Below are 26392 nucleotides of genomic sequence, written 5' to 3' on the forward strand. Positions count from 1 at the left end.
ATGGAAATAATGTTAATGTTTACCTTGGTGAACTAGACATCATGAAAGTAGCTGTGCATCTGGCACAAAAATCAGTGTGAGTTTAATAAAAAACTACATTAATTTTCCTGTAAGAGGACATAGGAAAGCTCATCTGGAAAATTTAATAAGATTCAGCAGTATGAAAGAGTACAAGCATCTTTTCTTTCTGGGCTTGAATTTATTTGCTATGTTATTGTTTTTTTGTTTGGTTGTTGTTTTTGGAATTATTTTGTCACCTCTACAGTGAAAAAATTTCCTGAAAGCATCTAGCTCCTCAAACTGGGAATGGGATTGAGAGTTGCTCTTCTTCATGTGTGAGTTTCAGAAAGTTATACAGTTAGTTGAGGGAGGGTGTTTGAGCCTTTGCTTGCCATAAACTCAGTAGCCAAAATTCAAGTCAAAAGATGCTGTGCTACCAATGACACCACTGCTGGTGTTTTATGTTGGCATAGACACTGGCTAAAGACAGATACCAGCTAAATAATTTTGTCATATGACTCTTTGTGAACTTCACAGAATGATCTCATGGTGAGTGATTTGCTCCCTTAAATATGAAATTAGTTACCACTTTGACATCAATATGAAGAAAATATTTGATGAGTTTCAGTATGTAGGTGATGCAACTAAGGAAACTGTTTATTTTTACTTTCCTAAAACATTTCTTGATCTGCTTTGTAGCCTGACAGATTTTTTTTTCCTGTTTTCAATGCTTTTTTTATCTCACAGATTCTGAAAGGGAATTTAGAAGACATTTGAAAGAATTCTGGAAAACCTTGGAGAGTCCTTTGAAGAACTCTATCCTATTATTTTGCACAGTAGCTCACATAAAAGAGGTCTGTGCAGTGCATAATACAGTCAGTTTTCCTAAACGTGTCCTTAGGAAAACAGTAGATTTCAGTCATTCTGTTTCAGGCTGACCTTCCCCACACCCACGTTTTGAGGCTACTTGTATAAAAGTTGCATCAGAGGACACACACTTCTGAAATGTCACTGGGGAGGAACACAGGACCCACCTCTCAGGCTCCACCTGCACTCAAAAACCCTGCACTTCATGGCCTGTTCATTGGGTATTGGATCTTCTCTTCACTGCTGCATTGAGCTGCTCAGTCCAAATTAAATGACTGCTGCTACAGGTCTACTTCACTTTTCCTTAAATTACTTTGAAGTTAATCTAATTTCATGGCCTCTCACCCACTTGTCAAATTTCACCTGCAAAAAAATATCAGGTTTTCTAAAAAAAAAATTTATGAAGCAAAACTTTGAGATGATGAGCAGCTCAGACAGTGTTATAAGAAGAGGAACAAGACACATGAAAGACTGGTACCTCTGTATATTAATTTCTCTGTTATGTCAGTCTGCTAAAAAAACCTCAGTAATAACAGTCTTGTTGGTACACTAATAAAGCCTACTCTGCTTAGTGCAACTACACTTTTTTCAGTGGGACAAATGTTATGGTTTAGGAAGGGTATTCCCCTATTTAATAATCCCACTACAAAGAAATCATCCAGCTACTCCCCTTCCTGCCTTCCAGCTGGAGACAAGAAAAGGACAGATCAGGTTGAGATGAGAACAATTTACTGGAAACAATGAGCTAAGGAAGAAAACAGTAGCAGTGACAACATCAGTAATAAAAGTGTACAAAGAGAGGGTGTTTTATATGCAAAATGTCAACCGAATGAAAAACAATGTTGGACAGACCCTACACCAGTCACTCTTGCTGCCCTGACCAGAAAGGGTCTTCTTCCTGGAGTGAGAGGGAGTCCTTTCCCCCTGCCCCTGGTCTGCTTCAACCCTCATCCTCCCAGGCTGCCAGAACTGACCGAACTTTTCAGTGTAGCTGAAAATTAAGGGTCTAAACTACTCACCTGGACACATTTAATAGCCATCTGGAGATCCTTCCAAGAAGGTGATTCATCTCATTTGCTCAGAGAGCTGTCGCTGAAAGTACCTACTCTTTCCATTCACTACAAAGCAATCTTGGGCAATTAGCTGCAACAGCTCACAGCCATCTTAGAGACATAAGTTTTGGAAAGCTAGTGGGGAAAGCTCCCAATTAGGAGGAAAGGCATTGGCCACACAGAAAGCATTATCCTCACCTCCATGTTAGAGATGGATACATTAGGCCAAAAGGCTGCTAGTTGCTTACTGAGTGTGCTGTAGTCAATTTATGACAGTAATAGGTGTCCCATGAAAGTCTGTACATTAACCATTAAATAAGACATTAAGATGCCCAGACGTTTAAGTTTATATAACAGCATGATGTGAGTGATTGTGGGTTGTTTTAATGCATTTATAACTTCACTGATTGAATTAATGTTCAGATTTTAGGTCCTAATAAAACCAGCATGCAATATTTGGGAAATGATCTCCAGATTGCTGTTACTTTTCCTACTGATGCTTAAATAATTTTGATAGATTGATAAGTAGTTTTGAAAATGGTCAAACTGCATCTGACTTCAGCATTTGGACATAATGACTTGACTGCAACAGATGTCATGTTTATGTCAGAATGATGCATGAGTCACACTATTCTGCCATGTTAAAAGAAACACTTGTTATTTTTAGAATTTGGCTTATAAACAAGTCACATTTCCATTTGCTGCCCAAGGGTGAAAGAGTAGCTGTCATTTTGCTGATTGCACATACTGCACCATATGTCCGAACCCTGAACTCCTGCAAAGTTGGGTGGAAAAATCAAATGCAATATGAAACTTTCTTCCTCTCTCTCTGTCTTTGTCTTTTCAAGCATGAAATATTTCGGACATTATTTTCATGGTTGATCTCATTGTTTCCGCCAACAGAGTGCAAGAATCAGTCAATAATTATAAGGCTGCCTTATGTGTTTATAGTGGTTTTAAAAGTGTCCAGGCTTTTCAGGGATTTGTACTCCTGACCCACAAGACAACAGCATTTTTTGGAACTGAAACACTAAGGTTATTTAATTCTGTATCACCACTGCTGACAAATTTCTGAAATTGTGCCTTCTAGATATATATTTGTGACTATAATATCCCTTGTTTTTTCCTCATCTTTTAAAACAAAAAAACCCCATGTCTTTGTATGAGAGCTCCCTGTCCTTTGCTATTGTTTTTGTCTCACTGAGAAAAAAATTAAAAGAAGAAAGACATTTAAATTATACAGTCATTTTCAAGGAAAGAGGGTTTTCATTATTTGACAAGGAGCTAAGATGGGAAGAATGTTGTACTGTATTTTGGAAAGCACAAAACCTTTCTTTTGTGTCCTGTTTCTTTACACTATTTCACTACCTTCAGATATTTTTCCATTTAATATAGTTCCTGTAGTCATTGTTTATCTAGGCTGAACATCCTGGTTTAAACTAATTTTTGGTGCAACTGTGCTGTTTCTCTCAAGTTGCAGAAGGGATGACATTATCCTGACTTTCTGTTCTTGTTTTATTATAAGGCAGAAGCTATTATGACCAAGATGCAACAGTACGAAAAAATCAGCTCCCCAGAAAATTCTTCAGAGAAAATGAGACTTGATGGACTGACCAGAACAACCCAGACTCAATTCTAGATAATGTATTCGAGAGCCAACACCATAATCGTAATTGGGAATGAAAAAGAGGGGGATGGGGCATAAAAGAAAAGTCTTTATGAACAGCATACCTGTTACTAAGGATTTTTAAAAAGAAGTAGGTATCAATTTAGAAAAGTAAGAAGGGGGTAGAATTTGGGAAAAGTGAATACAGAAGACCTGACTGCAACAAAGATGTTGTTTCTGCTCCTTGTGCAGAACTGAAATTAGCCATAAAATTTTACAGCTTTTCCTTAAACATAGGTATTTTTTATGCTTGTGTATATGCATGTACGTATACATATACATATACATATACATATACATATACATATACATATACATATACATATACATATGCATTTGCATGTTTTCAGATAAGCATAGGCCTTAATGCTTCTTCTGAAGGAGTCTCTGGTGTACAAGAGCAACAGAAAAGTGATTTTGGGCCTATGCAAGACAAGCTAGTGATGCTCAAATACCACTTGTCTCAAGGTGATTGTGCTCTTGGAGCAGTATCTCTGAGTCCAAATTCCTCAGGTATGTCACATATCTGCTGGTTAATGGAGAGCCTGATGTCAGACAGATTAATTTTACCTGTTCATAAGGGCTGGGAATTTTACACTGCCCTCAAGCTATGATCCAAAGCAAGTCAGCCACATGGTTTCCAATAAAGGTCAATTTTAATAGTAATTAAATGGTGTTTCTCATCTGAAATATGTGAAATATTTAAAAACTGTAACTATGCCTTAATATTGTTCCCTGTATTGAAATCTGTCACCTTTTCTTCATTGACATAATTCATAGCCACTGTCCTTGGCCAGATGTTGCTTTAAATCAGCTTCATGTTACTCAGGAAAATGTTGTTCTCAGTGATTTATATGTAATATTCTTCTGCTTGCCATCATTGACAGATCTGTCTTCATTTTTTTTACATGCAGTAGACTTATTTTGGAAAGTAAAATGAAGCATAGCAATGGCTTTTGTTCAGCTATTGAAAAGGATTTGATTCTACATAACTGAAAGCAAGAAGAATTTGACAGAGTTTGAGTCCTAGTCCTGGCAGATTATAAGACATGTTTTTTTATTCATCATAGATCATTCAACTTATTATGCCAGTAAAGAGGCTCTAGTAGCATAGAACTGACTGTTCATAATGCTGAGAATCCATCATGTTCACAAATACATTTCCACTGAACTGTGGCACTTTAATAATTAGTGTTATTGGCTGGTAGGGCTTAGGGTGTGTTCATGGGCTAAGAAGCAGCAGATCAGAGAGGTGGTGATTCCACTCACAGCGTGGAATTAATGGTGAAAAATAGAGGTTCTCCTTGTTCATCCACAGGAGCTGGAATAACCCATTAGATTCCATTCTCCAGTGGCCTGCTTCTAAATACCAGGACAGCAATGCCTGAAAATATTAAAATGCCTTATGAAAGAGCAAGCATATGATTCTCAAATGTATTATTTAAAGTAACATGAATGGAAGCATTTTTTAACACTTGGGATTAACAGCATTGCAATATAACACTACTGTACTAACATAATATTGTGTGCTTAAAATTTTTATGAATCACATCACAGATATAATTGGTTTTTTGTTCAAGAAATGTCTGTTTCTACCACCAAGTTAACAACTCACACTGAAAGCTTCATTGAGTTTAATTGTGGAATACTCTGAGCAAATCAAACAAACTTTTCTGCCCTTAAGGTGCCAGAGCAGGCATTGTTTCAAGGACTAATATGCCTTAGATGATCAGGGAAAACCATGAATCTGAAACTCTTAGCCCACTCAGGAGCTTCATGGCTTTAGTTTTTACACTGCAGATGAAGTAAAAACTTCTAATTTTTCACCTGAATAGCCAAGTAGCACAACTGTTATAGCCTGTCCTGGAAAGTGAAATTTTAAAAAATGGTTTGCGTTTGAGTATATGTTCATACAAACTGGGGGGAAAAAAAGAGTATTTTTTTACTTAAATAGCAGAAGTATGAGATTTTAAATACCACAGTGAGAGGTTTTGAGCCATTATTTAGAAAATGTCAACATTTTAATATTGTTTACAGATTCCATATCTGGTGTTCCTCTATAAGGTGTCAACAATGCCAATAGAATTGTACTAGCAAAAACACGTTAAGAAAATAATTTGGAACAGGGAAAAATGACTGTTTGGAAATTGCCCTTTGTTTATGGATAGTTAATAGACCAAAAGGAGGCCAAACTGTGCACAGTTGCTATTAATCACTGCACAATCCCAGTCTCAGCAAAGTGCCTTTGGAGACCTGAGTAGAGTGCTCGTGTCACTGTACTTCCTTTATTAGAAAAACCCTACCCACACAGAAAAATGTAAGGTAGCAGTTTCGTCATCAACCAAACATAATGAAGCAGCAAAGATTGAGACAATGGAATAAAGGGAAACCAAGAATCCCTGTAGAAAAGAGAATAAAAGTGTAACGAGAAGAGATCCTTCTCGTCCTCCTCCTACCAAGAGCTCTTCTGAGTCCCAACACCAACCCAGCTGTGCTAGTGGTCAAAGGAGAATCTTGTTTTAGTTCATAAATTATAAAAATCTGCTCTTAATGAAAAGTGTGGGTCCATCATCATAGCTAGCATGAAGTGACACGAGCAATGCTCCACACCCCTCCCTGCTGGAGCCTCTATTCCAGAAATGCTGGCAGTCCCTGGCACATGGGAAGCAATGCCCTGCACCCTCCCCATGGAACCCCAGTTGAGCCCAGAGTGGCCATTAGACAGAAAGCTTCACCTGGGGATAGGTAGGTGTCCACAGGAGGCCAGAGCAGATAAAAATCATTGCCCCAAGACAAATGTAGTAATTTCCCTGTTGTCCTTCCATTTTATGGCAGCTGAGACCATGGTGGATACATGGGCATTAGTTATATCTTTCTTTTCTCTCTCTCTTGTCCTTCTTTTCATCTCCTAATTTCCTCTTGTTGAAATATGGGTAATTTAAGGTTGGGTGGGTTAGAGTTTGCTAAGACAATGTTTTCTGACATGCTTTATTTTGATTAAATGATTTTCTAAGTTCTGATCTTTAAAAGTTTTTCCAGTAAAGTTTCATTTTTAACCTCAGGGGAACTTCTGCCAAGTTCTCCTTTGCACGACCTCAAGGAAAAGTAGTTCCTTAAGTCTCTTTAAAATAAACTCACTAAGAGAGGACCAGGGCTTTAAAAGGGGTAGAATACACCACACTCTTCTCCCTGCTCCAATGTGGAGCCTCTCCCATGGGAGACAGTCCCCTGTGAACTCTTCCAACAGGAGTCCTTCCAATGGGCAGCAGTTCTTCATGAACTGTTCCAGAGTGAGTCCCTTCCATGCTGAAGGGTGCTGTCCTTCACGAACAGGCTGCTCCAGCCTTTTCTGTGTTTTGTTTTTATGTTACAAGTTACAAGAAAAAGGTGGGAGAAGAAAGAAAAATCTTATGATCTTCTCTGTAGAGCTCCTGGAGACAGACAGCTTTGACACCAGACATGCTGATGAAGAGAGAAGGAGAAAAAAGGCTCAGATTCCATCTCACATACCAGTTATCATATAGTAATTAATTACAGCACCTATATTCAACAAGAGCAATTGTATTTGCCACTTCAGAGTGACTGAGTCAACAAAACATCAACCTCAAGATTGAAGAAGCTGGAGAAGATGCATGAACTAGAGTTACATGTCTTTAAGTCCTCTTAAAAGTCACCTCTTTTCTTCAAGGTAATCCTAGAAAACCATTTCTCATCTAGGTGTAGATGTGTGCTGAGTGTTGTGTTGTTTTTATGGTTTTGGTTGTTGTTTTTTTTTTTTTTTCCTGTCAATTTTTATTTTCTCTGCAAAATTTGCTGTTGATAATTTCAACTTATGGCTGAGTCTTCTTTCAAACATGACTGTAGATACTGTAATAAAATGTTATTTTACCTTAATCACCACCCCTGGAGGTATTTGAAAGATGTTTAGGTGGGACACTTAGGGACATAGTTGTTCCTGATGATCTTAGAAACCTTTTCCAACACTAGGCAAGAGAAAATGGCCTTAAGATGCATCGGGAGAGGTTTGGCTTGGATATTAGTGAAAAATATTTTCACTGAAACAGTGGTCAGGCATTGAAACAGGCTCCCCAGGGAAGTGGTGGAGTCACCAGCCCTGAAAGAGTTCAATAAATGAATAGATGTGGCACTTCACTATATGGTTTAGTGTGCAAAGTGGTATGTGCTCAAAGGTTGCACTTGATGATCTTGAAAGTATTTTCCAACCTTAATAATTCTATGATACTGTGACTTTAAAAGATTCTGTAAGTCTATGAACTCAAAAGCATTAGTTGCTGTTCATATGTGAGTTATCTCCCTGGGGTGTCTTTAAGTATTTTTGTTTTCTAGTTTACTCTGTTATCTTAGCTGAGAAACATGCAAACATGGACATAAATGTAAATATTGCAAGCGAAGAGACTGAGAGGGAGCAATATGGTAGGCATACCAGTTATGTACTGAAATTTGGGACATCCAAGTTATTTTTTCAAAAGCCCATTAAAAAAATTCAGCTTAAAGCAACAGACCTACTTTCCACAGAAGTGAAAACATTGCTGAGGTCACAGCGCCTACGGATGGTCTCATTCTGCTGTTTGTACAGCAATGTTGTTTCTACCATTTTATTGAAAAGGCAATATGATTAACTACTGGCTTAATTCCACATAAATGATCAAGGGTTGAATAATGTCCATTTTCTAGAAACAATTCCGTATATACTGTATGTAATATTGCTCTTCAATATTAGGCAATGCTAAAGCTCACTTTACAGAAGTAGACTAATAACTGATTATTCCTCCACAGACAAACTAGCACTCATTCAGTGGTCAATGTAAAACCACTGTAAGCTTACAAATTTAGTATGTTGTTTGATAAAAATAGATTGTTTAGTTTTCAGCCTCTGCTAATTATTGAAAAATCTCCATCTGAGTCAAATTTCCTGTGTTCTTAGTAGGCAGAATTAAATGCCTCACTCATTTTTACCGCAGAAAATTAATTTTTCTTTCAGATAAATACACTGATTTTAGCAAAAGGTTCAGCAAGCACACAGTCTATGGAAAGGGGAGACAAATACTTTTGGAAATTTACATACTTGGGGATGAATTTTAGTCACCTGCACAGGAATGTCTCTCTAGTACTGTCAAACAGCACTTCTAATGCCAAAATACAGAAAGAGACCAGTTACCCTGGGGGAAATCTTTCTTGTATAATCTTTTTACTTCTCATATATCATCAGTTCAAAGTAACTAGTGTGAATCTCTTCTGATTGCAAGTAACAGGTTTTCTTCTTTGAAGGAAATTTCCTATAAATTCTGATAAAAATATCTCTACTCTGCCATATTAACAACAATTTGATTTAAAAGAAAAAAACCAGAATTTTGCAGTCCAAAATTACCAGTGCTAATACTCAGAAACACAGCTGCAGTTCTGTGAAAAAAAAATCAAAACATCAGCTAAACAAAAAAAGTACAGAAAAAAGACACAATTTTTTCTTACATGATCTTTCATTTACTTACAGTTTATGGGTTTCTATTTTGCAACTTCTTTGAAAGCATTCTAAATGCATCTGAAAATATTCCTTGGCAAAGAAAGGACATTGTTATGTCTCCTAGCCTTGATAATACAGTTCTTTGTGCTGAATGCGTGCTGAGGGTGCTCTGTGCAAATTACAATTCCTGACTTCTGCCAACAAGACCTGTCAATGACTTACTAACATAAATGTGTTTGGATGCCCAAGTACATTCTTTGGCACCGTTTTAGTGTAAAGTATCTACTAGTATAGGCTATTTCAATATTGAAAGGGAGCTGATGAGAAAGATAAGAGACCTTTTACCTTAGTGACAGGACAAGGGGTGTTGGTTTTAAACTGAGAGAAGGTAGATTTAGACTGAACATGAGGAAGATTATTTTATGAGGAAGAGGTTGAGACACTGGAACTGACTGCCTAGAAAGGCATAGCTCAGTGATTAGGTCTGTAAAGGAAGACAACTCTATTTGGCAGGCCTTGGCGAAAGCATTCTGAAGTAAAAAAGTTATGGTAGGAAGTGTGCATTGCTCCCATCATAAGGCATAGGAAGTAAGCAGATAAGAGAGGTGGAAGAACACATGAGCTTTAAAGACAAAAGTTCCTCTTCAGACCTGAGCAAGAAGCAGGACATTTCATTTCAAGCAGACACTGAGAACAATAGGTCTAAATGTAACTTTCTTATGGTAATGCATGAAATAGAAGAAACAGCTGTGTGATACATTTCAAACATAACGTGGTGTTAGTAAGTGGGGATGTGATGCAGTTATTGCTTTCTTGGAGATACAGAAAGGTGGCAGAGTGAGCAGATCTATCTTTTAATTCGACAGAAAAGCTGTGTCTCTCTATACATGAATTTTAGCAGCCAGACAAATTACACATTTCAATTTCAAGGTATTTTTGAAGGAGATGGGAGACTCATTCTGTAGGGCACCCTGTAGGCTCAGGACTGGGATATTATAGAAACAAAAAGTGCTTTGCTACTTGGAATAGGCTCATTCTGTTCTCCAGTGATGCTTCCACAACTTTGCACAGTAAGTGTTCAGTCAGCTACTGGCATGGCTACGCCAGGGAGTGCAACACTGATGCAATAATAATAAGTTTTCTTTCTACAAGAACTAAGAAAGCTGTACATATCTGCCCTTGAGAAACTGCTGTGTGATCTTAACTCAAGAAGATCACAAATTTTCTGTGAGAAGGGCTACATTTCTGATAAAGTATTGCTTTTACCTATCACTATTGAAGCACTTCTGCTCTCCTGATGATATTTCTTTTTTCCCTAATCACATGTGGCAACACTTCCCTGTTGGACTTCCTGAAAGTCTCCCATCACTGAGAAAAAACCAAAACCCAGAATCATATAAATATACTTAATGATTTTTTTAAAAGATAAGGGAGTTTCTTGCATGTCTTTTTCTTACCCTCCTTCAAATCCTATACATATTTTTGCTGCTTTGCTTCAGGTAGCAATTTCTGAAGGAGAAACTTTCATTGTGTTGATAGGTCCTTGTTGCCTAGGAACAGTTTTCAATTTGCCACTGTGTTGGTATTTAGGTCACCAGTGAATTAATCTTTTTAAAATTATAGCTATGTAGTCAATCACCAATTCTGAACTATCCCATTGAGAATTAGCAGTACAGTACTTACTTTCTTATGGATTGAAAAGTCAAATTGAATGTTCTGTTTGGAAAGAAATTCTGTGAAAGAGAAAAGAAAATGGTTTTCCTTCATAGTAAGAAAATATCTACACTTTGCAATAATAAACTCTGATATTTTCTAACCTAGATTTAATTTAACAGTGTTGTCTAAAGGACACACACTGCCTCATCAGGGTTTTCACAAAACTCCCTTCACTTCAGAAAACCAGGATCAGATCTTATCAGGGCAAAAGGAATGCAATCATCTTTCTTTGAAGGCACCTTCTCAATATGAATGAAATTTTCCATATTCCATGTTGTGATATATGGCAGTAATGACCACCTTCTGTAAAAACTGTAAATGGCCATCATTCCTGACACATGAGAAGAAATTAAAAAAAAAACCCAGACTTTTCTTAATTATCAAGAAAGTTGTTTCTTATGTCAGTATTACATTTTGAGTATCTAGAATGGAGGTCTCCTAATAAATCAGGGAAGTTTGATGTGTTCTTCTGATTGCTACCTCATTTTTGTCACATTACTGGGAAAGATGATTTGTAATTGAGACCCATCTCTTGCCGCCTCCCTGGTAATTGAATCTGCTCATTCTTGGAATACTGTAAAGGAAGAGAAATAACTGGAAAAAACATCAACTGGAACATGCCTGGAGTCACCTATTTTCCCCACCAAGGATGAGTTCTGCCTATTGCCCTCAATATATCCTTGCTGGCCCTCAGAGCTCTCCAAGGATGCCCAGAACTGAATGGGGTATTCCAGGCATGATTGTGATAAAATACATGCAAAGGGACATTCGCCTCGCTCTGGTGAATCTCCACACATGCTCCTCAAATCAGAGAAGGGATTTGAATTATCCACAGGTTACTTCAAAATGATCCAGGAGATATTAAAATGAGTGCAACAGGCACAGAACATTGTTTGTTCCACTTGCACTGAGCTATTCTGTCTTCTCATTGTTAAGAAATAATAATGATACTGGATTTAGGAAATGTTATGGACTGGGTCCTCTGCTGGTGCTTACGTCACTGGTACCATATGTGATCATACTAGCAGGGACCCTTCCCCAGTTCACTGTCACAATGATAACTGTGCATGGCACTAAGGGGAGAGAGTCAAAAATGGCCCAAGCAAAGGGTTAAAGACAAGTCTTAGGGGAGACCTTACTGCTCTCTACAACCACCTGAAAGGAGTTTGTGGTGAGGTAACTAGAAATAGGACAAGAAAGAGGAAACAGACTGAAGTTGCACCAGGGGAGGTCCAGGATAGGTATTAGAAAAAATGTTCTAAATTCTTCATTGACAGAGTGATTAATCACTGGAACAGACTTCTCAGGGAAATGGTGGGATCACCATCCCTGGAAGTCTTAAAAAACTTGTGGAATTGGCAGTTTGTGATATGGTTTAGTGGGCATGGAAGTATTTGGTCAAAGGCTGGACTTGATGATCTTAGAATCTTGATGATCTTTCCAATTTCATCCAGAAACATAAACAATTCACACTAGAGAGAGACCTCAAGTGAACGAGTTGAAAATGATAGTAGTTATAAGCCACACTAGTCATTATAGCATCTATGAAGCATATTTCCTGGCATTTTTATAAGGAGTACTTTTAGGTTGATTGGGTTATTTGTATATAGAGTTATGTTGTGTTATATTATGATTTATTCTGTGATTTATTCAGATTATATGCCTTTTTAAATTTCATTTTTGATGAAGATGAGTGCCAAACCAGATAATATGTGACCCTTGATCCAAAAAAAGGACACCAAGCAGGTGAAAAGCACTAGTGGCCCAAAGGGTAACTAATTTAACAGCTTTGTAGATTGCATAATTAATCAAATCTTTAGGGAAAAAAATTAGAATTTCTATACTTAAATGTATTCTGGTGGAAAATGCTGGGATTGAATGAGGAAAGCAGGAGAGTGTGCTATCATAAGCAAGGGTAAGACTTTGTGAAAACTCTTTTTAGTGATTACTGATAAACTGATGCTTGAGTTCCAGGTGGAAAAAAAATCCATTTTATTTGAAGTAAGGGTCTCTGATCATATTTACTGATTCCTCCATTTCGACATCCTCCAGGACCTACTGGAAAAAGCCATTCACTTTTCCCCACATTTTTATACCTGAAGTTATATTACTCTGAGGGATAAAACTCCACTGATCTCCTTTGCTCATGTCAGTTGGACAGAATTAAGTCTCCTGCTGTGTCAGGATAGTAGAGTGGAGATTGAAGGAGGCACTGCCTCTCCCATTTCGTGAGAGCTTCCCATGTCTCCTTTTGTGCCCTTCAGAAGATGCACAGTCCTTTGCAGGACATTCAGGAAGCTTGCAAAGTGCTGTTTGAATACAGTAAGAGTAATTGGGTGCTGACTTTTGAAATGTTATATTTAATTTCTGTAAGAGACAAAAAATAACAAGCTGGGTTGTCAATTGGAGGTTGTCCATCACAGGGATGTTGTCAATTGCTCTCCAGAGGCACTTATGCTCCAGCATTCGACAAGTAATCTCTGCAGACTGTGTGCTATTTATTAAGTTCCTTGGGAAGCTTTGGTATGAGAAGGGTTATATACTCAGTGCTTGTTTATTTTTTTTTGCTAAAATAAACATGCAAACATTGAAAGGAGCGGAAGAGCAGAAGGGTTTTCTTTATAAACAAAATTTTCACTTGCATTTGTTTAGAATTATTCCAAACTGTCCTGAAGATGCAGAAGAGTGCTGCATGTTCAAAGGCTTTCAGCACTTTTGAGTCAATGCAGACACTATGGGGGAAGATTTCCATAGCAACAGAATTAAAGAAAGGAAAATATGAAAAGTCAGTGTTGGATAAATATATGAGGATATACATATATTGGTGGTAGGATCATAGCACAGACTATGAGGTGCTACAGAGCAAGCAACTGAGCTCTGATTGCTCATTTTTTCAAAGACAACAGAACCACTAAAAATCCCTCACTGTCCATTTAATCAGATTTGCTTAAAACATCCACTTGATCATCCCACTCTGACTGTGATTATTAATTCTGTAAAAATTAAGATCTCAGTTATTTATCAGTATTCTAAAGGATATTTCTTTCAGTACTATAGGTTAAAGGATATTTCTTTCAATACTATAGGTTTCCCACATGATTGAGCAGTGATATATGTTGCTTCCCAACATAAAGTGATATATGTTGCTTCCCAAAGACCTCAGAGACAGCACGAACATGCACTGATCATCTTGCCACTTATCAGACACACTGATAACACTCATCAAACACTCATTCAGGTGTTTTATTCAGTTGTATTTCTCATTTATAAATACCCAAATTTGCCTGACAAATTACTTAAAATAAAATATAATTATATTTTTAAAATATAAATAAAAATACAATAAAATTATATGTTAATATGTCTTGAAGATTACAGAGGACTATAATGATGGCTATAGATTATTGTTGACTAAGTTCCATAGTCAAGACAGCATGAAGACAGGTCTCATAGTAGGAAGAAGAGTGAATGTCCAAGTTTGCCCAGCTGCAGTTCACATTCTAAACTTACATTTTTCATTGATGTTTCAGTGTGAGAGGAGGCTCCAGAGAGACCTTATTGCAGCCTTTCAGAAGTGAGCCTGTATAAAATATGGGCACAAACCATCAAGATGTAAAGGTTTCAGCCTAAAAGAAGGCAGATTTAGACTAGATATAAGGAACAAAAAATGTATAAAAGTTGTGAAACCCTGGCATAGGTTTCCCACAGAGGTGGTAGATGCCCCATTCCTAGAAATATTCAGGGTCAGTTTGGATGGAGTAACCTGAGCAACCTGATCTAGTTGAAAATGTCCCTGTCCATGGCAGGTGGGTTGGACTGGATAGCCTTTAAATTTCTCTTCCAATCATGATGTGATTCGTTGATGGACTTAATGTTAGGTTAAGCTGGACTCAATTATTAGGTTGTTTTCCAACCTAAATACATCTATGATTCTATGATGCTATGAAGGGAAATGAGATTTTTGAACTGTCAGTGGCTTTGTGGGTAAAAAATGGGAACAAGAATGGTGGGAGTAAAAGTAAATGTATGGCTACAGGGGAAGGAGGGTCTAGAAAGGCAGTGGATGCTTCTGACACTTATGGAGAAAGGAACACAGTGTATGGCAAACTTATGACTTTCAACAGAGAAAGGCATCCTAGAGACCTCCTGGCAGGTGAGTAGGAACTAAAGGGAGTTGTGGAGGACTCCAGAAATGGGTGATGAAAGATGAGGCCATACCTATGGGAAGATGGAAGTATGTGAGATGATCCTGAAATGTACAATGATAAGTGCAGAAGGAAGAAAAGAAGGAGGGATGAAAATTATCCAGTCAAAAAATCATTGTTGCTGCACACCAGAAGCATTTATGTTTAACCTTGCCTCTTGACAGATTAATTAACAGGCAATATTTGTAGTAGATCAGTTACATTCAGCTAATACTTTCCTTTGCAACCTTCCTAAATAGTTACATAGTTGTGTGTTTTCTCAAAATCACAGACATTGCTTTAAAATCTGCATCTGATATAGATGAACTGCAGTAGGCATGAGCTAGACATGTCTACAAGAGTGATTATAAATGGCTACTCCCACCACAAAATCCTCCTCTCAATTCACAAATGTGGCCATGAATCCATGCTGATTCTTTTCGGGCAGACTGGCAGGCAGCAGCATGGCCCAATACCAACTTAGTGCTCCTCCAACAGCCAGTGGTGTGCCATTTCTCTGTCTCTAAACCAAAATGGCTCTGTCTTCCTTCATGTGTGGAGTACATTCTACTGCACTGTGTTGACTTTGTGGCACCTGCATAAGCATTTCTAGGTCTGTCTTGTGCCAATTTGCAGACAGGCACACACATACAAGAAATATGAATGAGGGCTTTCTTCAGGGGCAAGCAGCCATAGAAAAAAGGGGGAAAGTTTTAAACTGAAAGAGCAGAGATTTAAATTATAGTCTTTACTCAGGGGTAGTGAGGCACAAGTTCCCCAGAGAAGTTCTGGATGCTCTAACCCTGGAAGTGTTCAGGTTGGATGGGGCTTCGAGCAACCTGGTCTAGTGGAAGGTGTCCCTGCCCACAGCAGGGGGTTGGAACTAGATGACCTGTAAGGTTCCTTCGTACCCAAACCATTCTGCAATTCCATTCTATGATATGCACACTTCAAGCAGAATGCAAAGTTGTGTATCTGTTATGTTCTTGCCATGCCTGGACCTGTTCAAATGCGCAAGTGCCTTTTTCTGAAATATTTTCTGCTGTGTCTGCTACGCTCCATGTTACTTGCCATGTATAATTTTATAGCTAGTTAGGCACATTACACTTTGATTGCCTCTTTCCCCCACGGAACTTATCCTTAATTTCCAAACAGCTTTAATTTCTCTTGGCATATGTTGTAAAAGAGTAGAATGGAGGATAGCATATAATATTCTTCCCAGTAGCCAAATGATATTCTGCTAGTTCTGCCTCAGAAAACAGGGGCCTGCAGATTTTGACATCAGCAACAGTACTGTACTTTTAAGAGAATGATGAATTCTCATCAGACTTTTTCTTCTACCTCCACTGATTCTCACTCCTCGGATCACAGAGGACCTTCCTTTACTTTTCCTGGATCTGGCAAAAATCTCTTGAAGTTTTGGTCAAGAATTTAGGGTTGTACTTTTTTTTCTGAACGGATTTAACCTTCTGCCTTTAAAAAACATAAATATAAATCCAATTTGTTTCCCTGATGCTTCTGGATGAATTCTGAAAATAGAAGAAACATTATTGAAGTAATCATGGATAAAAAATGTAATTCATGTGGTAATTACATCATTTGTTGACTAATTGCAAAAAATACTTAAGACCAGATAAAATTTCAGGTTCTAATGTCTTATGCTCTTTTCAAACTTGTGCTAAGCTTTCAATTTTTCCAGTAAAATTCAGATCATATTATCTATCAAGAGACAGCAATATGCTCAATTAACTTGCACAATGTAACTTGTAAGAAAAATACAGCTAGAAAGATCTTATTTCAGCAAAGTAGCAAAGATGAATCAGTAGAACCTGTCCTAAAAAGTCATTGAAGAAACCAGTAAAGGTGAAGTGTCTGATGAAAAATTTTTAATCAAAATGATGTTGACTTCTTCAATATAATTTCCTCAATGTGATACTATGGTTAAAGACAGTAGCTTATTTTAATCTCTATTGTCCTCTGGGGAGGAACTGTTTGTGTGTTGAGGTTGATTTGTCATGCTGGCTGTATGTATGCTAATAAGGCATTTGAGAAAAACTTAAGGCACAGTGTTGATAAACAGATTTCAAAGCTGATGGCACAGTGGGATTATTTAGATGGCTGATGACATCTGTATTTACATTCACAAGTGTGGTCTGGTATTTTCTGCCTGTTTCTGTAGTTCAGTCTGCAAAAGTTGGGAAAGCATTTGCAGTTTTGGCATGAAGGCACGTGCCATATGCAACATTCCATCTTGCAATGAAATAACCTAAGTAGCCCTTCCTAAGCAGCCTTGTGAAAAGCAAAGGCTGAGTTTACAGAGGAACAAAATCAGACAAAGTGGAACCAGGAGCTGTCCCTTGCTTTCCCACCTTTACACTCTGGTGCTGTGTTTAGTGGGGGAGTGAAGAGAGGAAGCCTTCACCAGACCAACAGAGCAATAAGTACCAAAGTTGCCATTCATGCTTGATTAAAGCTGGTGTCAGTGGAGCAAGAACTGACTGTTATGCTCACCTTGTACGTGCACTGGGTTAACCCTGGTATTTTTGGCTATACAATGTGCCAGCTATCTCAGTGATTAGCTCTTGAAAACAGTAACATTTCACCAGGGTTCTGTAACATTTCTTTTGCACTGCAGACTGAAGAGGGAGCTTACATAGGATTTCTTATATAGCGTGTGCTGCTGTGTGATTTGTACAATATTGCATCCCTATAACTCCTACCTTACTTAAGCTTTTTTCTTAAATGAAAATTTAATACTGCTTCATCTGCTTTAAAGAGCATTCAGATTTAAAACAAAAAAAAGGCAGCCAAACAGCCTTTATCTATGTCTTCAGAAATGTTCCTTTAACTTATTGGCTGAATAGCACTTTCCCTTCAGAAAGAAGCACACTTAATAATTTTGGCTGAAGAGAACATAGAAAGCAAAAAGGCAGTAATATAGCAGTGTAATTCAGATTAAATTTACCTTCCAAATGTATACACGAAAGTTTCCAGCAAGAAGAGATCCTTTCTAGTTCTGTAGATCTGAATGTTTCCTACAAGAAAAGACCTCAAAATATGAAGTTCTTTATTAAACTTTCAATAGGTATATTATCAGTCAAAACTCCCACTGGATACACTGTGGGCTCATCCAAATTCTTTACAATGCTTGGGTAAGCTCACAAGAATCTGTTGTTTGATAGTATCCCCAGATTTTGTAAGAAATATTTATTTACATAATAACTAGTACATTTAAAGGTAAATTGTGCTCAAAAATTACTCATGTGAGTCTCAGAGCTAATGCAGCTCCAGTCAGGTTGGACCAACAATATCAGCATTCCTATTTCACTTTTTTATTAGGAGATTTTTGTGGCTGTAACCTTGTTATTTCTAGATAATTTTGTTTTTCTCTTTTCGTTTAGTTTGTTAATGAAATCACAGAATGGAACTGGGGTAGGAAGTCTACCCTTGCATGCAAAGCCAGGGTCCTGTGGAGTACACAGCTCAGGGCTGTAACTAGTCAGGTTATGAATATCTCTAAGGATAGAAACTTCACTGTCTTTCAGGGCAATCTCTTTCATTGCTTGACCATCCTCATAGGAAAAAAAGAAGGGGTTTACACTTAAATAGAGTATGCTGTATTTTAATTTGTGTCCATTTGCTCTGGTCTTGTCACAGGGTACCAATAAAAAGAGTTCAACTCCATTCTCTCTACACACCTCACCAGGTATTTCTACACAGTTGGTAAGATCCCCTCTAACTCAATTCTTCTTCAGTCTGAACAGTCTCAGCTCTTTCATTCTTTCCTTGTATGACAGATGCTGCAAGATCTGAATCTTTTTTCTGGTCCTTTGTCACTCCAGTGTGCCTGAGTCTCTCTTGTAGTGGGAAGCCAAACACTGGACACAGAGCTCCAGATGTACCCACCTGTGCTGAGTAGAAAAGAAGGCTCACCTTCCCCTTTCAGGCATTCAAACCCAAACATTTTCATCTCATAGAAAAATACAAAATCTCTTAGGTCTATATCTCATGAACTCTTAACTGACCTTACAGTTTTGTGGCCCTGTTTGTGATTCCTGAACTGCTTTACCAGAGTGTTTTTTATGGACAGCTGTGAGGCATTCTGCAATGTCTTTATTTGCTTTCTGGTCTGTGTCCACCTCTAACTGGCAAGCAAAAAAATTTGCCAATATAGCCAAAAGGAAGGGACCTTACTTCTTTCAGGGAAAGATTCAAATAACATAACAATTGGGACTATAAGAACTAAAGCTACACAGTCTTCTTCTTTATTCCTCCATGTTGAATTAAAATTGCATTAATTTAAAATAGAATTTAAATCAGCAGATTATGTAACAGAAGCAACAGCAGAGCCAATACTCTTGCTCCATTTGACAGCATTTGTTTCTCTTAACTTTACTTTTGTTTCTCCTTATGCTTTTTCTTTCTCTTTTTTTCTCTTTACATTTTTTTCTCCTTATTTTATTTCCAACTGACCATTCCGCGAACTGACTAAGTTTGAATGTCAGTTTGACAGAGCGGAAATGCGTCATGGGAACCTATTGACTTCTCAACATTGTTCTGAATAAGTAATTAAAGGTGTTTCAAAAGTCTGTGGTATATTTACAGATAAGATGGTGATTGCCCACAGATGCAGTGAATATATACAAGAAGCAAGCAAGCTCAGTTGGACAGAGCATTTCTGTCCAGCAACTTTTAGGAGTGCATATGGACAATATTGCTGCCCATAGACTTTCCTCACCTCTGAAGATGTACAATCCTCTTCATCTGCCCCCCCACCCAGAAGGACTTATAAGTCTTCCCTAGACATAGATTTTGATGGAAAGTCCAAGACATTTAGACTGATATTCCTAATATCTGTTCTACCCCAACATACAGCAGCCTAATTGGAACATGGATGGCTTGGTGTAATTAAGTGTATTTTAACCCCAGCACTTCTTCAGGTTTAATGCTAGGCCACAGGATGGTAATTATTGCATAACTTCAAAGAGAGAGAGAGAGAAAGGGAAAGTTTCAATCTCCTGAGTGCTGCTTTTTTTAACATCACCGCCTCTAGCAGTGCTGGCTTTTGCAAATGATTCCTGAAATTGTTCACTTATTGGTGCCCTGAGTAGGGTAGAGATGTGTGGAGAAGGAAATTTATTAAAGAAAGAAATAAATAAGTAAAAAATGACTCAATAAATACCCTACTTTCCTGCCATCCAGCAGCTGGTGACCCTCCAGAGGATGGGTGCAAGTAGCTCTCCATGTCCCCTGGGTGTGCCAGTGGCACCACGCATCTGCACAGAGAGCACAGTGGCCAAAGCCCAAGGGATGGCAGAGCAGGGCTGGTTGATGAAAAGCACTGCTCACCTGGGCTCCTGCCAGCCCAGTTCAATGCTGCTTTTTGCGTGCAGAGACAAAAGCCCAACACTGCACATTGCCTCCACTCATTGTCTTTTTGTGTCTCTTAAACGCACAAGAAATTACCCTGCATAGTTATGCATTTATCATAAGAGATAATAGTGCACAAATCTGGAATAACGGTTTTTACATACATATGTCTAGAGTAATGTTTTTGCATTCTGCACATAAAAATTATTCACACTAAACCCTTTTATTTTAAAAATCAAGTATTCCAAGCATCAGGTAAACAGCCACAGATCTAGAACCATATGAAGCAATTTCTATTTTTAGATCCTGTAAAGATAGCAACATGCAATTATTATGTATTAAAATATTATGGATTAGATAATTGACATATTTGCACTGTTTTAAAGTGATGTATGTCCTAGCACTTGTTGGATTTTCTTCAGAACTTTATTTATTTATCTTGAGATACAAGTGGGAAAAAATCTGCCTGGACATTGAGTCAAGATAAACCAGTAGCTATTTTTATATTTCAGGATCTCTGCCACTGGTGATCAGTTAGGGAATAAAGTATTTTAAGTTACAGGTTTTGGGAAGAAGAACCTGCTCTGAATTTTACAAAAAAGCTCTTATTATCTGTTGCAGAAGTTACACAAGCAGGGCAAAGGGAAAATCCTTGGCAGAATTAGCAATATTGAAATGCGAGATGGATTTTTTGTTACTGATTCAAGGGGGAGTGGTAATCTAGGTTTATCTCTCTGTAGCGAATTGTCTCAAATGGCAGGACATCTATTTTTTTTCATGTTTACAGCAAACCTCCAAGCATCTGAATAACACAGAAAATTGTGGTTACTGAGAGATTTTATAATAAATTACTGGATATAAATGGTAGCAAGAGTAATTCTTGGTAAATGATTGTGCAACTGAGAATATTTAAGATCATTATTTATTTTGTTTTTGGTAATGGCTTGAAAGTTGATGTGGAAGAAAATAAGATAAAATGCTTATTAATTATCTTAATCAGGAAATATTAATGATATAAGGCAGAGTTTCCAAACACCTTGGCAAGAAGGTCTTTTTTTTTTGCCTTTTGGGATTTACTGTTGTTTTGGGGGCTGTGAGGGCATGCTCTCTTTTTGGGGATTGGCTGCATGGGCTTAGGGCCAGCTTTGGTGCTGGGGTGTTACCCTTTACATTGATGAGCAGTGAGGAACCTCAGTGCGGTCCCACTTCTTCTAGTAGCACTTTTAAACTCAATCTTCCCTGTCAGTCTCTGTTTGAGGCATTTTGCAGGTGGCTCCTTTACACTGACTCTGGTGGGACCTGTCGACTTGTTATCCTGATTCGACCACACACCTCCCTCACCACAGTCACCTTATCCCCATCTCACACAATTCTTCTGCCACTGATTGGGTGTTTCATTGCAGCCCCAGCTTCTGAGCCTCTCCTCCCCTTCTATTTGATAGTTCTGGATAGCCTGGCTTTAATCACTCCAGAAGACACATCATTAATCACAAATTTTAAAAGGACAGTGGGACCTAGTATAAAACAGAGAGGGAGGGTTCTTCTGTGAGTGGCAGGGATTTTGATGCAAATTGTCGTTTGTTCCAGAGGAAATCATGGCAGAGTGTTTGTTAGAGAGAAAATCCTCATTTGTTCAGCTTAGACTTAGGTAACTCTTCCATGGGTGATCAAATCTCCTGAAGCTTCAGGACAGCTGGTAGCTGACCAGCTGGAAAAGGTCAGCTTGTACAGATCTTCACAGAGACATCTCCACCTGGGCTGGGGATGTATGCCCTTAATATCTTAAATTTTTGTGTATTTAATAGCTTAACCACATACCAAATACTCTCCCACATGAAGGTTAACACCATCCCAGAGCCAACACACCATTTGTACAAGGACAGTTAATACTGGGTGTTTAGAGATGTCTTATGTGTGCCACACATGATGTCTCCAGAAGCAAGGGCCATATAGGGATGTGGCTGGAGGGAAGGGACCAGCTGTGCACCCAGAATAACACCTCCTTCAAGTGCACACTGTGGGCTGGACACAGCAGGAGCTGCCCAGGAAATCTCTACAAGTGTCTGGAATTGCCACCTGTAACATCACTCAGTTGTGGCAGTTCAGGCAATCAGCAAGCATCCGGCTGGCTCTTTGTCTCACACCATTCCATGGGCTCATCCCTTTAGATGACAGCTCCTGGACAACCCAGGGAATTTATGACTTTAGTGCTAGGCTGTGCAGGGATGACACCCAACTACATCACAATTATAAGTCAAAAACTAACTTCAGTTTCCTACTTATCCCTCATTTATAACTTGAATGTCATAACTTGTGCCATTTAGACTTGAAGGTGCATACACCTTTAGAGAGTTGTGGGAGTACTGCAGTGGGTCACCAGCTGATTCCTAGAAACTGACTCTGGGACTGAAAATGCAATTTGTGAGCAATTTATAGATATTTTATATTACATTTATGTTATGCATTGTTGAGGGCTGATGAAGCTGTGCTCCACATGAGCCTGGGATCAGTTCTAAATCCTGTGTCTTGCAGGTTTTTTGTACCCATCAGTACAGCAATGCAGGACCCTGAGGTGAATGCATGGTATTTTATATCTGATATTCCTTTCTTCTGCTCTGTGTTCACAGCATGTGAAACAAGACAGTGTTTGCATGTGAGACGTGTACTCTTTTTTTGCTTCCTTCATGTAAACCTCTGTCTGGTAAGGGCAGGGGCTCAATGCAGCATGTCACAAGTATTTATTTAGATGTCAGGAGTGCTGGCTGATCAGCAGAGCAAGCAGACCATGCTGATGTCTGTGTGTCTTTGTGTGTCTGTGTAGGACATAAGACAAAGGGAGATGCAACTCGCATTAAGAAATATTGTAGATCCACTTTAGCACCATGCAAACATGATGGAATTGGCCCATCTACTCAGCATGTGGTTGAAAGTCTGTGTGGCTGGATATATCCCCACAAATAATCTGAAGACACTGTCATGGTCTACAGAGCTGGAACAAGGAAAGCAGATTCAAAGAAGTGAATGGGACGCGGGAAGGTGTTTGAATCCTTGTGCCAAAAAAGATTTCAATACCAGTAAGAGACACATAAACACATACACATTTTTCCTGAAGAGAACTTGAACATTATAAGACAAAGAACAATTTCTTTTCCAGAAGAAACTTTTGGTTCCTGAATGCCAAGTGAGTGGTGTCTTTTCCAGGGATTGTTTTAAGGAATTGAGGAAGTATTTTATTAAGTGTAAAAGTAGGCCAGAGTTATTTACAAAAATTGTGAACTGCAAATAGGGGTTCACTATACAGAAGGAGAAAAGATGTTTTTTAATAATACTTTTGATTCTAAAGTTATGACTGGCAAGGTTTTTTATATACAGGAAACTGTCCTGTTACATTTTAATGTGTTGACTCTGGCTGGATGCCAGACACTCACCAAACCCTCTCTATCACTCCTCTCAACAGCTGGATAGGGGAGAGAAAATTTAGTGAAAGGCTGATGAGTTAAGGACAGAGAGAGATCACCCACCAATACTGTCATGGGCAAAACAGACTCGAATCAGTGATATTAACTGATTTTATTACTAACAAAATCAGAGTAGGATAATGGGAAGTAAGACTTTAGAAGATGATAAAAAAGCTTTCCCCCCACCCCTCCCTCTTTCCCAGCTCTAAATCTTCCCCCTCAGCAGCATAGGGAGATGGGGAAAGGAGGTTATGGTCATTATGTCTCTGCTCAGGGAGAGGAGTCCTTCCCCTCCTCCAGCATGGGGTCCCTCCCACAGGGAACTCTTCTTGGGATTCAAGAAGAGTTCAAGTACACTCCTTCAAGGACAGGCTGCTCCAGCATGGATCCCCCATGGTGTCACAAGTCCTACCAGGAAACCTGCTCCAGCATGGGCTCCTCTCTCCATGGGTCTGTAGATCCCTGCCAGGACCCTGCTCCACCATGGGTCTTCCACGGGTTCACAGCCTCCTCTCAGGCATCCACCTGTTCCAGTCTGGGGTCCAGCTCCTCAGGGCTGCAGGCGGATCCCTGCATCCCTGTGGACCTCCATGGGCTGCAGGGGCACAGCTGTCCCACCATGGTCTGCACCAGGGTCTGAAAGGGAATCTCAGCTCTGGTGCCTGGAGCGCCTCCTGCCCTCCTTCAGCACTGACCTTGGGGTCTGCAGGGCTGTTCCTCTCACCCTGCATTTCTCTGGCCTTAATTACACCTGCATAATAACTGTTTTTACTATTTAAATATGTTATCATAGATGTGTTACCTTTTTTTCTAATTGGCCCGGCTCTGGCCAATGGCATATGGTAAATTGTGCTGAGAGAAGAAAGAACACAATCTATTTAACACTGTTGGGCATCTGTTAATAAATACATGGAAAAAGCTGGTCATGAGTCAGTGTGTAGGCTGCTTAATTTCTTTGTAAGGATTTTTTTTAAACCATAAGGCAAATAATGATATTAGGTGACTTTTTAGCACCTTTCAGCTGTGAAAGAGGAAATAACAAAGGTTATGTTTTGGGAAAATATGTGTCTAATTTTCATCGAAATGATACACTTATCATTTGCTGTAGTCAGAAATCTGATACATTTCATGGAGGCTGTGGTTGTCATTAAGTGGTGCAACATTGCTTAGGGACAAGACAGTGCCACCATCTATGTGTCAGCTTCCCAGAGAAACTTTTTATAAGCTCGTTGTATCGACAAGAATGCTCTTTATTTCAAAGACATAAACATGATGGCACAGCAAAATACAGACCTTTAGAGTTCACTGCAGAGCATCAGAAGTTCATCTGCATTTTACTCCGGAGGAAAATAGATACCAAAATATTCCCCAAAACAGAATAAGGTTTCCAATCCACATTTTGTGCAAGAGGGATCTTTCTTTTAAATCAGATACCAAATTGAGAGGGTTTCTCCTGACCTTGGTATTTTGTCCTAATCTTTCCTGTTTTTCACATATTGGAAAAGTCCTGTTGAATTTGCTAGGAATATTTCTCATTAAGGGGTTTATAAGACTTTTGTCAAGACACCTTGGAAGGATAAAGATGATGACTAAGGAATATAAAGCTTATATATTTAATATGATATAGAATGTAATGATTTAAAAGTCTTTTTGACATTTTTACTTAAATATCAGAGATACTCAAAGTGCCTGTGACATAAACTGGGGTGTTTTTATTTATAAACTGCTTAGAACTGAAAGCCAAAAATTTATTATTACCTAAAATGTATTACTTGAACATCCTAATACTGACAATGTTACCTACTGTACCTCCTTCTCAGGAGAATATTAACTAAATTATTAACATCTGCTAACATCTTTTGAAATGGAAAAGTGCTATGCACGTGCTAGTTGTTTGCATTACTAGAATACTTCAGATCAAGAATCTTCCTTTTTGGAGTGGGGAACAAGAATTGAAGGAGAGTGGTTTCATTAAAAGAGAGTGTTAAAAGTAAGGGAAATAATGTAATTCTGATTTATTGACTCTATCTCTTATTTTGTTTTCCATTATGATCCTACAGATTACATTTTCAATGTCCATCCAGTTTTACATCACTGTCAATTAAATAACTTGCTACAGCTCTTGTATCATTGTGGTGCTGTGTCCTAATGCTGTGCAGGATCCCAGAGTCAGCCACTGCAGGCAAAGGTAGCTTTCTGTGGCCCAAAGAACTTACATATGAACAGCTGAATAGCCCTAAAATGACAGCCATTAGAAAAATGCAGATGTGTTTGGTTTATTAAACTAACTACTTATTTCATCTAATTTTGGGACTTTGCTGTGTGGAGGGCTGCACATGACATAGTTACCTTGATTCTTTTATAGATCATTGGGAGAAAGAAAAACCCTTTGGCAGGCAGTAAAACTGGTGGCTTTTCAAAATCTGATTTAAAAAGGGATGAGATCCTGCCCTTTAAATTTTTTCTCTCCTTTGTCTCTAAAGAGAGTCCAGCTCTGTAGCCATTCACTGTCTAAATAAATGGCAAACTACAGGACAGTTTGGAGGAAGACTGAAAGAAGAATAACACAGCAGTCTTGAGGATGTTTAGATATTCTG

This window comes from Prinia subflava, chromosome 3 (genome assembly GCF_021018805.1).
Source record: "Prinia subflava isolate CZ2003 ecotype Zambia chromosome 3, Cam_Psub_1.2, whole genome shotgun sequence".
NCBI lineage: Eukaryota > Metazoa > Chordata > Aves > Passeriformes > Cisticolidae > Prinia > Prinia subflava.